Genomic DNA, 14,228 nt, shown 5'->3' with positions numbered 1-14,228 from the left:
TTCATGTGCTTTCAAGGCGAGTCGAATCTACCTCCTGAAATCTGTTTCCTGCAATTCTGCCTTGCTTTCAAATCCTCTTCGTTGCCTTCCCTCAATATATTTGTGGACGAGAGTCATCATTTCGAACTCTGCAGGTTTGTGAATTGCAGTGCCCCTGAGCTCCATTTGTCAACTCGCTTTTTTGGGAGCTGGCCGCAAAAGCGCAGGATTGCTTCAAGCCCTATTCTGGTTCCAGGGGGCAGGATGAGCCTGTGGTTCATTCTTCTTCCTGATGGGAAAATAGAGTGACCTGTGCCTGTCCCAACACCTAGAGCTAGTCTCTCATTGGTTCCCCCTATTCCAGTTCATCCTCAGGACAAATTGCGACCTGTACGAAAGAGGAGGTCAACGGTGCTGATTCTCCAAGTAGGGAGATTGTTAGTGAAGCGGCTGGAATGGCGAACCCGAGCACAAGGAGAGGAGAAATGAGGTGCGTTTTTGAAACCTTTCCCGATCACACGGTGTACCATCTTCTGGGTTTCCCAGGCATGTTTTCGATGTAGGAAGATGCCCTTGAACCTGGAGATTTGGGACCCATGGCATGGGTACCACGCACTATTACTTTAAAGGGTCTGCGTTTGCTCACCCAACCTCACCAATTCTCTCAGCCCCAAGAGTGTCCAGCCTTATGTCTCATCCAGCTGTGGGTCTAGATATGGTCAATCCAGGTTGCATCAGAGCCCCTGAACGGATTTTGGAAGAATTTCTCTCTCTTTCACTGTCTTTGTTTTATGGGGTTTATTTTTTTAAGTAATCTATTTTTCAAATGGGGTTTAGCTGCTTTTTCCTGCTGTGTTTATGCCGCTTTACACCCTCTTGATTCACTTCCAGAGAGATATCAATACATAGGTTTTAAGACTCTTCCTAGTCAGATATATTCTTGGGCGGTGAATAGGGGGTGTTGAGTCCAGTTCACTGAGCAGGGAGTAGGTCTTGTCTATTACATATTTGGCTTGTGGAACGGTATGTGAGCTAATTTCAAACCCTTGTTTTATGCATCACCCCGCCTCACCTTTCCCGTTAAGCAGCCATAGTGTGTTTTCTAAATGTGTGACTCTGTTCTGTTTTGGAATTCAGTTCAGGTGTAGCGATGTTGACATTCCCTCTATAAGTGATATCTTAGGATAAGTGTCCTTTTCTGTGTGACTTACTTCACTTAGAGTCATCGTCCCTAAATCCACTCATCATGCTGCTACTAGCCTTATGACACTGATTTCATGGCTGAGTGATATTCCATTGTGCATAAGTACCACAACTTCTTTATCCATTTTTCTCTTTCCTGGGATATTTCAGGTGTACCGAAGTGGAGGTTCTTGGAAACAGAGCAGCCCTAAACTTTGGGGTGCCTGTGTCTTGTTGATTTTTAGGTTTCCCGATTTCTACGCCCATGAGTGGAAGTGCCCTATGCTCTCTCAGTTGTGTCTATTCCATGTTTCAGGACGCAGCGTACACTTCTCCAGAGTGGCTGTTGGCAATTTCCATCCCGCCCATCAGCGTAGCAAGGCTCCCGTGTCTCCATGGCCTGTCCTGCATTTCTGATTTTTACACTTTTTTCAGCATGGCCCTTTGGACCGCTGGCAAGCGAGACTTCTCTGTAGCGCCGATTTGCCTTTCCGGCTTGCTTGGTTGGCCAAAAAGGGCGTATGCGTTTTTTCCTGAATATATTCAGGAAAAAACGCATACGCCCTTTTTGGCCAAGGGCATCATTGTCAACGCTTTGCCGCTTTTCATGTGCTTTCAAGGCGAGTCGAATCTACCTCCTGAAATCTGTTTCCTGCAATTCTGCCTTGCTTTCAAATCCTCTTCGTTGCCTTCCCTCAATATATTTGTGGACGAGAGTCATCATTTAGAACTCTGCAAGTTTGTGAATTGCAGTGCCCCTGAGCTCCATTTGTCAACTCGCTTTTTTGGGAGCTGGCCGCAAAAGCGCAGGATTGCTTCAGGCCCTATTCTGGTTCCGGGGGGCAGGCTGAGCCTGTGGTTCATTCTTCTTCCTGATGGGAAAATAGAGTGACCTGTGCCTGTCCCAACACCTAGAGCTAGTCTCTCATTGGTTCCCCCTCTTCCCGTTCATCCTCAGGACAAATTGCGACCTGTACGAAACAGGAGGTCAACGGTGCTGATTCTCCAAGTAGGGAGATTGTTAGTGAAGCGGCTGGAATGGCGAACCCGAGCACAAGGAGAGGAGAAATGAGGTGCGTTTTAGAAACCTTTCCCGATCACACGGTGTACCATTTTCTGGGTTTCCCAGGCATGTTTTCGATGTAGGAAGATGCCCTTGAACCTGGAGATTTGGGACCCACGGCATGGGTACCACGCACTATTACTTTAAAGGGTCTGCGTTTGCTCACCCAACCTCACCAATCCTCTCAGCCCCAAAAGAGTGTCCAGCCTTATGTCTCATCCAGCTGTGGGTCTAGATATGGTCAATCCAGGTTGCATCAGAGCACCTGAACGGATTTTGTAAGAATGTCTCTCTCTTTCACTGTCTTTGTTTTATGGCTTTTTTTTTTAAGTAATCTATTTTTATAATGGGGTTTAGCTGCTTTTCCCTGCTGTGTTTATGCCGCTTTACACCCTCTTGATTCACTTCCAGAGAGATATCAATACATAGGTTTAAAGACTCTTACTAGTCAGATATATTCTTGGGCGGTGAATAGGGGGTGTTGAGTCCAGTTCACTGAGCAGGGAGTAGGTCTTGTCTATTACATATTTGGCTTGTGGAACGGTATGTGAGCTAATTTCAAACCCTTGTTTTATGCATCACCCCGCCTCACCTTTCCCGTTAAGCAGCCATAGTGTGTTTTCTAAATGTGTGACTCTGTTCTGTTTTGGAATTCAGTTCAGGTGTAGCGATGTTGACATTCCCTCTATAAGTGATATCTTAGGATAAGTGTATTTTTCTGTGTGACTTACTTCACTTAGAGTCATCGTCCCTAAATCCACTCATCATGCTGCTACTAGCCTTATGACACTGATTTCATGGCTGAGTGATATTCCATTGTGCATAAGTACCACAACTTCTTTATCCATTTTTCTCTTTCCTGGGATATTTCAGGTGTACCGAAGTGGAGGTTCTTGGAAACAGAGCAGCCCTAAAGTTTGGGGTGCCTGTGTCTTGTTGATTTTTAGGTTTCCCGATTTCTACGCCCATGAGTGGAAGTGCCCTATGCTCTCTCAGCTGTGTCTATTCCATGTTTCAGGACGCAGCGTACACTTCTCCAGAGTGGCTGTTGGCAATTTCCATCCCGCCCATCAGCGTAGCAAGGCTCCCGTGTCTCCATGGCCTGTCCTGCATTTCTGATTTTTACACTTTTTTCAGCATGGCCCTTTTGACCGCTGGCAAGCGAGACTTCTTTGTAGCGCCGATTTGCCTTTCCGGCTTGCTTGGTTGGCCAAAAAGGGCGTATGCGTTTTTTCCTGAATATATTCAGGAAAAAACGCATACGCCCTTTTTGGCCAAGGGCATCATTGTCAACGCTTTGCCGCTTTTCATGTGCTTTCAAGGCGAGTCGAATCTACCTCCTGAAATCTGTTTCCTGCAATTCTGCCTTGCTTTCAAATCCTCTTCGTTGCCTTCCCTCAATATATTTGTGGACGAGAGTCATCATTTAGAACTCTGCAAGTTTGTGAATTGCAGTGCCCCTGAGCTCCATTTGTCAACTCGCTTTTTTGGGAGCTGGCCGCAAAAGCGCAGGATTGCTTCAGGCCCTATTCTGGTTCCAGGGGGCAGGATGAGCCTGTGGTTCATTCTTCTTCCTGATGGGAAAATAGAGTGACCTGTGCCTGTCCCAACACCTAGAGCTAGTCTCTCATTGGTTCCCCCTATTCCAGTTCATCCTCAGGACAAATTGCGACCTGTACGAAAGAGGAGGTCAACGGTGCTGATTCTCCAAGTAGGGAGATTGTTAGTGAAGCGGATGGAATGGCGAACCCGAGCACAAGGAGAGGAGAAATGAGGTGCGTTTTTGAAACCTTTCCCGATCACACGGTGTACCATCTTCTGGGTTTCCCAGGCATGTTTTCGATGTAGGAAGATGCCCTTGAACCGGGAGATTTGGGACCCATGGCATGGGTACCACGCACTATTACTTTAAAGGGTCTGCGTTTGCTCACCCAACCTCACCAATCCTCTCAGCCCCAAGAGTGTCCAGCCTTATGTCTCATCCAGCTGTGGGTCTAGATATGGTCAATCCAGGTTGCATCAGAGCCCCTGAACGGATTTTGGAAGAATTTCTCTCTCTTTCACTGTCTTTGTTTTATGGCTTTTTTTTTTAAGTAATCTATTTTTCAAATGGGGTTTAGGTGCTTTATCCTGCTGTGTTTATGCCGCTTTACACCCTCTTGATTCACTTCCAGAGAGATATCAGTACATATCAATACATATCAATACATCAATACATAGGTTTTAAGACTCTTCCTAGTCAGATATATTTTTGGGCGGTGAATAGGGGGTGTTGGGTCTAGTTCACTGAGCAGGGAGTAGGTCTTGTCTATTACATATTTGGCTTCTGGAACGGTATGTGAGCTAATTTCAAACCCTTGTTTTATGCATCGCCCCGCCTCACCTTTCCCGTTAAGCAGCCATAGTGTGTTTTCTAAATGTGTGACTCTGTTCTGTTTTGGAATTCAGTTCAGGTGTAGCGATGTTGACATTCCCTCTATAAGTGATATCTTAGGATAAGTGTCCTTTTCTGTGTGACTTACTTCACTTAGAGTCATCGTCCCTAAATCCACTCATCATGCTGCTACTAGCCTTATGACACTGATTTCATGGCTGAGTGATATTCCATTGTGCATAAGTACGACAAGTTCTTTATCCATTTTTCTCTTTCTTGGGATATTTAAGGTGTACCGAAGTGGAGGTTCTTGGAAACAGAGCAGCCCTAAACTTTGGGGTGCCTTTGTCTTGTTGATTTTTAGGTTTCCCGAGTTCTACGCCCATGAGTGGAAGTGCCCTATGCTCTCTTAGCTGTGTCTATTACATGTTTCAGGACGCAGCGTACACTTCTCCAGAGTGGCTGTTGGCAATTTCCATCCCGCCCATCAGCGTAGCAAGGCTCCCATGTCTCCATGGCCTGTCCTGCATTTCTGGTTTTTACACTTTTTTCAGCATGGCCCTTTGGACCGCTGGCAAGCGAGACTTCTTTGTAGCGCCGATTTGCCTTTCCGGCTTGCTTGGTTGGCCAAAAAGGGCGTATGCGTTTTTTCCTGAATATATTCAGGAAAAAACGCATACGCCCTTTTTGGCCAAGGGCATCATTGTCAACGTTTTGCCGCTCCTCATGTGCTTTCAAGGCGAGTCGAATCTACCTCCTGAAATCTGTTTCCTGCAATTCTGCCTTGCTTTCAAATCCTCTTCGTTGCCTTCCCTCAATATATTTGTGGACGAGAGTCATCATTTCGAACTCTGCAGGTTTGTGAATTGCAGTGCCCCTGAGCTCCATTTGTCAACTCGCTTTTTTGGGAGCTGGCCGCAAAAGCGCAGGATTGCTTCAGGCCCTATTCTGGTTCCGGGGGGCAGGCTGAGCCTGTGGTTCATTCTTCTTCCTGATGGGAAAATAGAGTGACCTGTGCCTGTCCCAACACCTAGAGCTAGTCTCTCATTGGTTCCCCCTCTTCCCGTTCATCCTCAGGACAAATTGCGACCTGTACGAAAGAGGAGGTCAACGGTGCTGATTCTCCAAGTAGGGAGATTGTTAGTGAAGCGGCTGGAATGGCGAACCCGAGCACAAGGAGAGGAGAAATGAGGTGCGTTTTTGAAACCTTTCCCGATCACACGGTGTACCATCTTCTGGGTTTCCCAGGCATGTTTTCGATGTAGGAAGATGCCCTTGAACCTGGAGATTTGGGACCCACGGCATGGGTACCACGCACTATTACTTTAAAGGGTCTGCGTTTGCTCACCCAACCTCACCAATCCTCTCAGCCCCAAGAGTGTCCAGCCTTATGTCTCATCCAGCTGTGGGTCTAGATATGGTCAATCCAGGTTGCATCAGAGCCCCTGAACGGATTTTGGAAGAATTTCTCTCTCTTTCACTGTCTTTGTTTTATGGGTTTTTTTTTTTAAGTAATCTATTTTTCAAATGGGGTTTAGCTGCTTTTTCCTGCTGTGTTTATGCCGCTTTACACCCTCTTGATTCACTTCCAGAGAGATATCAATACATAGGTTTAAAGACTCTTACTAGTCAGATATATTCTTGGGCGGTGAATAGGGGGTGTTGAGTCCAGTTCACTGAGCAGGGAGTAGGTCTTGTCTATTACATATTTGGCTTGTGGAACGGTATCTGAGCTAATTTCAAACCCTTGTTTTATGCATCGCCCCACCTCACCTTTCTCGTTAAGCAGCCATAGTGTGTTTTCTAAATGTGTGACTCTGTTCTGTTTTGGAAGTCAGTTCAGGTGTAGCGATGTTGACATTCCCTCTATAAGTGATATCTTAGGATAAGTGTCCTTTTCTGTGTGACTTACTTCACTTAGAGTCATCGTCCCTAAATCCACTCATCATGCTGCTACTAGCCTTATGACACTGATTTCATGGCTGAGTGATATTCCATTGTGCATAAGTACCACAACTTCTTTATCCATTTTTCTCTTTCCGGGGATATTTCAGGTGTACCGAAGTGGAGGTTCTTGGAAACAGAGCAGCCCTAAAGTTTGGGGTGCCTGTGTCTTGTTGATTTTTAGGTTTCCCGAGTTCTACGCCCATGAGTGGAAGTGCCCTATGCTCTCTCAGCTGTGTCTATTCCATGTTTCAGGACGCAGCGTACACTCCTCCAGAGTGGCTGTTGGCAATTTCCATCCCGCCCATCAGCGTAGCAAGGCTCCCGTGTCTCCATGGCCTGTCCTGCATTTCTGATTTTTACACTTTTTTCAGCATGGCCCTTTTGACCGCTGGCAAGCGAGACTTCTTTGTAGCGCCGATTTGCCTTTCCGGCTTGCTTGGTTGGCCAAAAAGGGCGTATGCGTTTTTTCCTGAATATATTCAGGAAAAAACGCATACGCCCTTTTTGGCCAAGGGCATCATTGTCAACGCTTTGCCGCTTTTCATGTGCTTTCAAGGCGAGTCGAATCTACCTCCTGAAATCTGTTTCCTGCAATTCTGCCTTGCTTTCAAATCCTCTTCGTTGCCTTCCCTCAATATATTTGTGGACGAGAGTCATCATTTCGAACTCTGCAGGTTTGTGAATTGCAGTGCCCCTGAGCTCCATTTGTCAACTCGCTTTTTTGGGAGCTGGCCGCAAAAGCGCAGGATTGCTTCAGGCCCTATTCTGGTTCCGGGGGGCAGGCTGAGCCTGTGGTTCATTCTTCTTCCTGATGGGAAAATAGAGTGACCTGTGCCTGTCCCAACACCTAGAGCTAGTCTCTCATTGGTTCCCCCTCTTCCCGTTCATCCTCAGGACAAATTGCGACCTGTACGAAACAGGAGGTCAACGGTGCTGATTCTCCAAGTAGGGAGATTGTTAGTGAAGCGGCTGGAATGGCGAACCCGAGCACAAGGAGAGGAGAAATGAGGTGCGTTTTTGAAACCTTTCCCGATCACACGGTGTACCATTTTCTGGGTTTCCCAGGCATGTTTTCGATGTAGGAAGATGCCCTTGAACCTGGAGATTTGGGACCCACGGCATGGGTACCACGCACTATTACTTTAAAGGGTCTGCGTTTGCTCACCCAACCTCACCAATCCTCTCAGCCCCAAAAGAGTGTCCAGCCTTATGTCTCATCCAGCTGTGGGTCTAGATATGGTCAATCCAGGTTGCATCAGAGCACCTGAACGGATTTTGTAAGAATGTCTCTCTCTTTCACTGTCTTTGTTTTATGGCTTTTTTTTTTAAGTAATCTATTTTTATAATGGGGTTTAGCTGCTTTTCCCTGCTGTGTTTATGCCGCTTTACACCCTCTTGATTCACTTCCAGAGAGATATCAATACATAGGTTTAAAGACTCTTACTAGTCAGATATATTCTTGGGCGGTGAATAGGGGGTGTTGAGTCCAGTTCACTGAGCAGGGAGTAGGTCTTGTCTATTACATATTTGGCTTGTGGAACGGTATGTGAGCTAATTTCAAACCCTTGTTTTATGCATCACCCCGCCTCACCTTTCCCGTTAAGCACCCATAGTGTGTTTTCTAAATGTGTGACTCTGTTCTGTTTTGGAATTCAGTTCAGGTGTAGCGATGTTGACATTCCCTCTATAAGTGATATCTTAGGATAAGTGTATTTTTCTGTGTGACTTACTTCACTTAGAGTCATCGTCCCTAAATCCACTCATCATGCTGCTACTAGCCTTATGACACTGATTTCATGGCTGAGTGATATTCCATTGTGCATAAGTACCACAACTTCTTTATCCATTTTTCTCTTTCCTGGGATATTTCAGGTGTACCGAAGTGGAGGTTCTTGGAAACAGAGCAGCCCTAAAGTTTGGGGTGCCTGTGTCTTGTTGATTTTTAGGTTTCCCGATTTCTACGCCCATGAGTGGAAGTGCCCTATGCTCTCTCAGCTGTGTCTATTCCATGTTTCAGGACGCAGCGTACACTTCTCCAGAGTGGCTGTTGGCAATTTCCATCCCGCCCATCAGCGTAGCAAGGCTCCCGTGTCTCCATGGCCTGTCCTGCATTTCTGATTTTTACACTTTTTTCAGCATGGCCCTTTTGACCGCTGGCAAGCGAGACTTCTTTGTAGCGCCGATTTGCCTTTCCGGCTTGCTTGGTTGGCCAAAAAGGGCGTATGCGTTTTTTCCTGAATATATTCAGGAAAAAACGCATACGCCCTTTTTGGCCAAGGGCATCATTGTCAACGCTTTGCCGCTTTTCATGTGCTTTCAAGGCGAGTCGAATCTACCTCCTGAAATCTGTTTCCTGCAATTCTGCCTTGCTTTCAAATCCTCTTCGTTGCCTTCCCTCAATATATTTGTGGACGAGAGTCATCATTTCGAACTCTGCAGGTTTGTGAATTGCAGTGCCCCTGAGCTCCATTTGTCAACTCGCTTTTTTGGGAGCTGGCCGCAAAAGCGCAGGATTGCTTCAGGCCCTATTCTGGTTCCAGGGGGCAGGATGAGCCTGTGGTTCATTCTTCTTCCTGATGGGAAAATAGAGTGACCTGTGCCTGTCCCAACACCTAGAGCTAGTCTCTCATTGGTTCCCCCTATTCCAGTTCATCCTCAGGACAAATTGCGACCTGTACGAAAGAGGAGGTCAACGGTGCTGATTCTCCAAGTAGGGAGATTGTTAGTGAAGCGGCTGGAATGGCGAACCCGAGCACAAGGAGAGGAGAAATGAGGTGCGTTTTTGAAACCTTTCCCGATCACACGGTGTACCATCTTCTGGGTTTCCCAGGCATGTTTTCGATGTAGGAAGATGCCCTTGAACCTGGAGATTTGGGACCCATGGCATGGGTACCACGCACTATTACTTTAAAGGGTCTGCGTTTGCTCACCCAACCTCACCAATTCTCTCAGCCCCAAGAGTGTCCAGCCTTATGTCTCATCCAGCTGTGGGTCTAGATATGGTCAATCCAGGTTGCATCAGAGCCCCTGAACGGATTTTGGAAGAATTTCTCTCTCTTTCACTGTCTTTGTTTTATGGGGTTTATTTTTTTAAGTAATCTATTTTTCAAATGGGGTTTAGCTGCTTTTTCCTGCTGTGTTTATGCCGCTTTACACCCTCTTGATTCACTTCCAGAGAGATATCAATACATAGGTTTTAAGACTCTTCCTAGTCAGATATATTCTTGGGCGGTGAATAGGGGGTGTTGAGTCCAGTTCACTGAGCAGGGAGTAGGTCTTGTCTATTACATATTTGGCTTGTGGAACGGTATGTGAGCTAATTTCAAACCCTTGTTTTATGCATCACCCCGCCTCACCTTTCCCGTTAAGCAGCCATAGTGTGTTTTCTAAATGTGTGACTCTGTTCTGTTTTGGAATTCAGTTCAGGTGTAGCGATGTTGACATTCCCTCTATAAGTGATATCTTAGGATAAGTGTCCTTTTCTGTGTGACTTACTTCACTTAGAGTCATCGTCCCTAAATCCACTCATCATGCTGCTACTAGCCTTATGACACTGATTTCATGGCTGAGTGATATTCCATTGTGCATAAGTACCACAACTTCTTTATCCATTTTTCTCTTTCCTGGGATATTTCAGGTGTACCGAAGTGGAGGTTCTTGGAAACAGAGCAGCCCTAAACTTTGGGGTGCCTGTGTCTTGTTGATTTTTAGGTTTCCCGATTTCTACGCCCATGAGTGGAAGTGCCCTATGCTCTCTCAGTTGTGTCTATTCCATGTTTCAGGACGCAGCGTACACTTCTCCAGAGTGGCTGTTGGCAATTTCCATCCCGCCCATCAGCGTAGCAAGGCTCCCGTGTCTCCATGGCCTGTCCTGCATTTCTGATTTTTACACTTTTTTCAGCATGGCCCTTTGGACCGCTGGCAAGCGAGACTTCTCTGTAGCGCTGATTTGCCTTTCCGGCTTGCTTGGTTGGCCAAAAAGGGCGTATGCGTTTTTTCCTGAATATATTCAGGAAAAAACGCATACGCCCTTTTTGGCCAAGGGCATCATTGTCAACGCTTTGCCGCTTTTCATGTGCTTTCAAGGCGAGTCGAATCTACCTCCTGAAATCTGTTTCCTGCAATTCTGCCTTGCTTTCAAATCCTCTTCGTTGCCTTCCCTCAATATATTTGTGGACGAGAGTCATCATTTAGAACTCTGCAAGTTTGTGAATTGCAGTGCCCCTGAGCTCCATTTGTCAACTCGCTTTTTTGGGAGCTGGCCGCAAAAGCGCAGGATTGCTTCAGGCCCTATTCTGGTTCCAGGGGGCAGGCTGAGCCTGTGGTTCATTCTTCTTCCTGATGGGAAAATAGAGTGACCTGTGCCTGTCCCAACACCTAGAGCTAGTCTCTCATTGGTTCCCCCTCTTCCCGTTCATCCTCAGGACAAATTGCGACCTGTACGAAACAGGAGGTCAACGGTGCTGATTCTCCAAGTAGGGAGATTGTTAGTGAAGCGGCTGGAATGGCGAACCCGAGCACAAGGAGAGGAGAAATGAGGTGCGTTTTAGAAACCTTTCCCGATCACACGGTGTACCATTTTCTGGGTTTCCCAGGCATGTTTTCGATGTAGGAAGATGCCCTTGAACCTGGAGATTTGGGACCCACGGCATGGGTACCACGCACTATTACTTTAAAGGGTCTGCGTTTGCTCACCCAACCTCACCAATCCTCTCAGCCCCAAAAGAGTGTCCAGCCTTATGTCTCATCCAGCTGTGGGTCTAGATATGGTCAATCCAGGTTGCATCAGAGCACCTGAACGGATTTTGTAAGAATGTCTCTCTCTTTCACTGTCTTTGTTTTATGGCTTTTTTTTTTAAGTAATCTATTTTTATAATGGGGTTTAGCTGCTTTTCCCTGCTGTGTTTATGCCGCTTTACACCCTCTTGATTCACTTCCAGAGAGATATCAATACATAGGTTTAAAGACTCTTACTAGTCAGATATATTCTTGGGCGGTGAATAGGGGGTGTTGAGTCCAGTTCACTGAGCAGGGAGTAGGTCTTGTCTATTACATATTTGGCTTGTGGAACGGTATGTGAGCTAATTTCAAACCCTTGTTTTATGCATCACCCCGCCTCACCTTTCCCGTTAAGCAGCCATAGTGTGTTTTCTAAATGTGTGACTCTGTTCTGTTTTGGAATTCAGTTCAGGTGTAGCGATGTTGACATTCCCTCTATAAGTGATATCTTAGGATAAGTGTATTTTTCTGTGTGACTTACTTCACTTAGAGTCATCGTCCCTAAATCCACTCATCATGCTGCTACTAGCCTTATGACACTGATTTCATGGCTGAGTGATATTCCATTGTGCATAAGTACCACAACTTCTTTATCCATTTTTCTCTTTCCTGGGATATTTCAGGTGTACCGAAGTGGAGGTTCTTGGAAACAGAGCAGCCCTAAAGTTTGGGGTGCCTGTGTCTTGTTGATTTTTAGGTTTCCCGATTTCTACGCCCATGAGTGGAAGTGCCCTATGCTCTCTCAGCTGTGTCTATTCCATGTTTCAGGACGCAGCGTACACTTCTCCAGAGTGGCTGTTGGCAATTTCCATCCCGCCCATCAGCGTAGCAAGGCTCCCGTGTCTCCATGGCCTGTCCTGCATTTCTGATTTTTACACTTTTTTCAGCATGGCCCTTTTGACCGCTGGCAAGCGAGACTTCTTTGTAGCGCCGATTTGCCTTTCCGGCTTGCTTGGTTGGCCAAAAAGGGCGTATGCGTTTTTTCCTGAATATATTCAGGAAAAAACGCATACGCCCTTTTTGGCCAAGGGCATCATTGTCAACGCTTTGCCGCTTTTCATGTGCTTTCAAGGCGAGTCGAATCTACCTCCTGAAATCTGTTTCCTGCAATTCTGCCTTGCTTTCAAATCCTCTTCGTTGCCTTCCCTCAATATATTTGTGGACGAGAGTCATCATTTAGAACTCTGCAAGTTTGTGAATTGCAGTGCCCCTGAGCTCCATTTGTCAACTCGCTTTTTTGGGAGCTGGCCGCAAAAGCGCAGGATTGCTTCAGGCCCTATTCTGGTTCCAGGGGGCAGGATGAGCCTGTGGTTCATTCTTCTTCCTGATGGGAAAATAGAGTGACCTGTGCCTGTCCCAACACCTAGAGCTAGTCTCTCATTGGTTCCCCCTATTCCAGTTCATCCTCAGGACAAATTGCGACCTGTACGAAAGAGGAGGTCAACGGTGCTGATTCTCCAAGTAGGGAGATTGTTAGTGAAGCGGCTGGAATGGCGAACCCGAGCACAAGGAGAGGAGAAATGAGGTGCGTTTTTGAAACCTTTCCCGATCACACGGTGTACCATCTTCTGGGTTTCCCAGGCATGTTTTCGATGTAGGAAGATGCCCTTGAACCGGGAGATTTGGGACCCATGGCATGGGTACCACGCACTATTACTTTAAAGGGTCTGCGTTTGCTCACCCAACCTCACCAATCCTCTCAGCCCCAAGAGTGTCCAGCCTTATGTCTCATCCAGCTGTGGGTCTAGATATGGTCAATCCAGGTTGCATCAGAGCCCCTGAACGGATTTTGTAAGAATTTCTCTCTCTTTCACTGTCTTTGTTTTATGGCTTTTTTTTTTAAGTAATCTATTTTTCAAATGGGGTTTAGGTGCTTTATCCTGCTGTGTTTATGCCGCTTTACACCCTCTTGATTCACTTCCAGAGAGATATCAGTACATATCAATACATATCAATACATCAATACATAGGTTTTAAGACTCTTCCTAGTCAGATATATTTTTGGGCGGTGAATAGGGGGTGTTGGGTCTAGTTCACTGAGCAGGGAGTAGGTCTTGTCTATTACATATTTGGCTTCTGGAACGGTATGTGAGCTAATTTCAAACCCTTGTTTTATGTATCGCCCCGCCTCACCTTTCCCGTTAAGCAGCCATAGTGTGTTTTCTAAATGTGTGACTCTGTTCTGTTTTGGAATTCAGTTCAGGTGTAGCGATGTTGACATTCCCTCTATAAGTGATATCTTAGGATAAGTGTCCTTTTCTGTGTGACTTACTTCACTTAGAGTCATCGTCCCTAAATCCACTCATCATGCTGCTACTAGCCTTATGACACTGATTTCATGGCTGAGTGATATTCCATTGTGCATAAGTACGACAAGTTCTTTATCCATTTTTCTCTTTCTTGGGATATTTCAGGTGTACCGAAGTGGAGGTTCTTGGAAACAGAGCAGCCCTAAACTTTGGGGTGCCTTTGTCTTGTTGATTTTTAGGTTTCCCGAGTTCTACGCCCATGAGTGGAAGTGCCCTATGCTCTCTTAGCTGTGTCTATTACATGTTTCAGGACGCAGCGTACACTTCTCCAGAGTGGCTGTTGGCAATTTCCATCCCGCCCATCAGCGTAGCAAGGCTCCCATGTCTCCATGGCCTGTCCTGCATTTCTGGTTTTTACACTTTTTTCAGCATGGCCCTTTGGACCGCTGGCAAGCGAGACTTCTTTGTAGCGCCGATTTGCCTTTCCGGCTTGCTTGGTTGGCCAAAAAGGGCGTATGCGTTTTTTCCTGAATATATTCAGGAAAAAACGCATACGCCCTTTTTGGCCAAGGGCATCATTGTCAACGTTTTGCCGCTCCTCATGTGCTTTCAAGGCGAGTCGAATCTACCTCCTGAAATCTGTTTCCTGCAATTC

The sequence above is a fragment of the Eubalaena glacialis genome, chromosome 8 (genome assembly GCF_028564815.1).
Source record: "Eubalaena glacialis isolate mEubGla1 chromosome 8, mEubGla1.1.hap2.+ XY, whole genome shotgun sequence".
In the NCBI taxonomy this organism is placed as follows: domain Eukaryota; kingdom Metazoa; phylum Chordata; class Mammalia; order Artiodactyla; family Balaenidae; genus Eubalaena; species Eubalaena glacialis.
Note: the sequence above shows the minus strand (reverse complement) of the source record.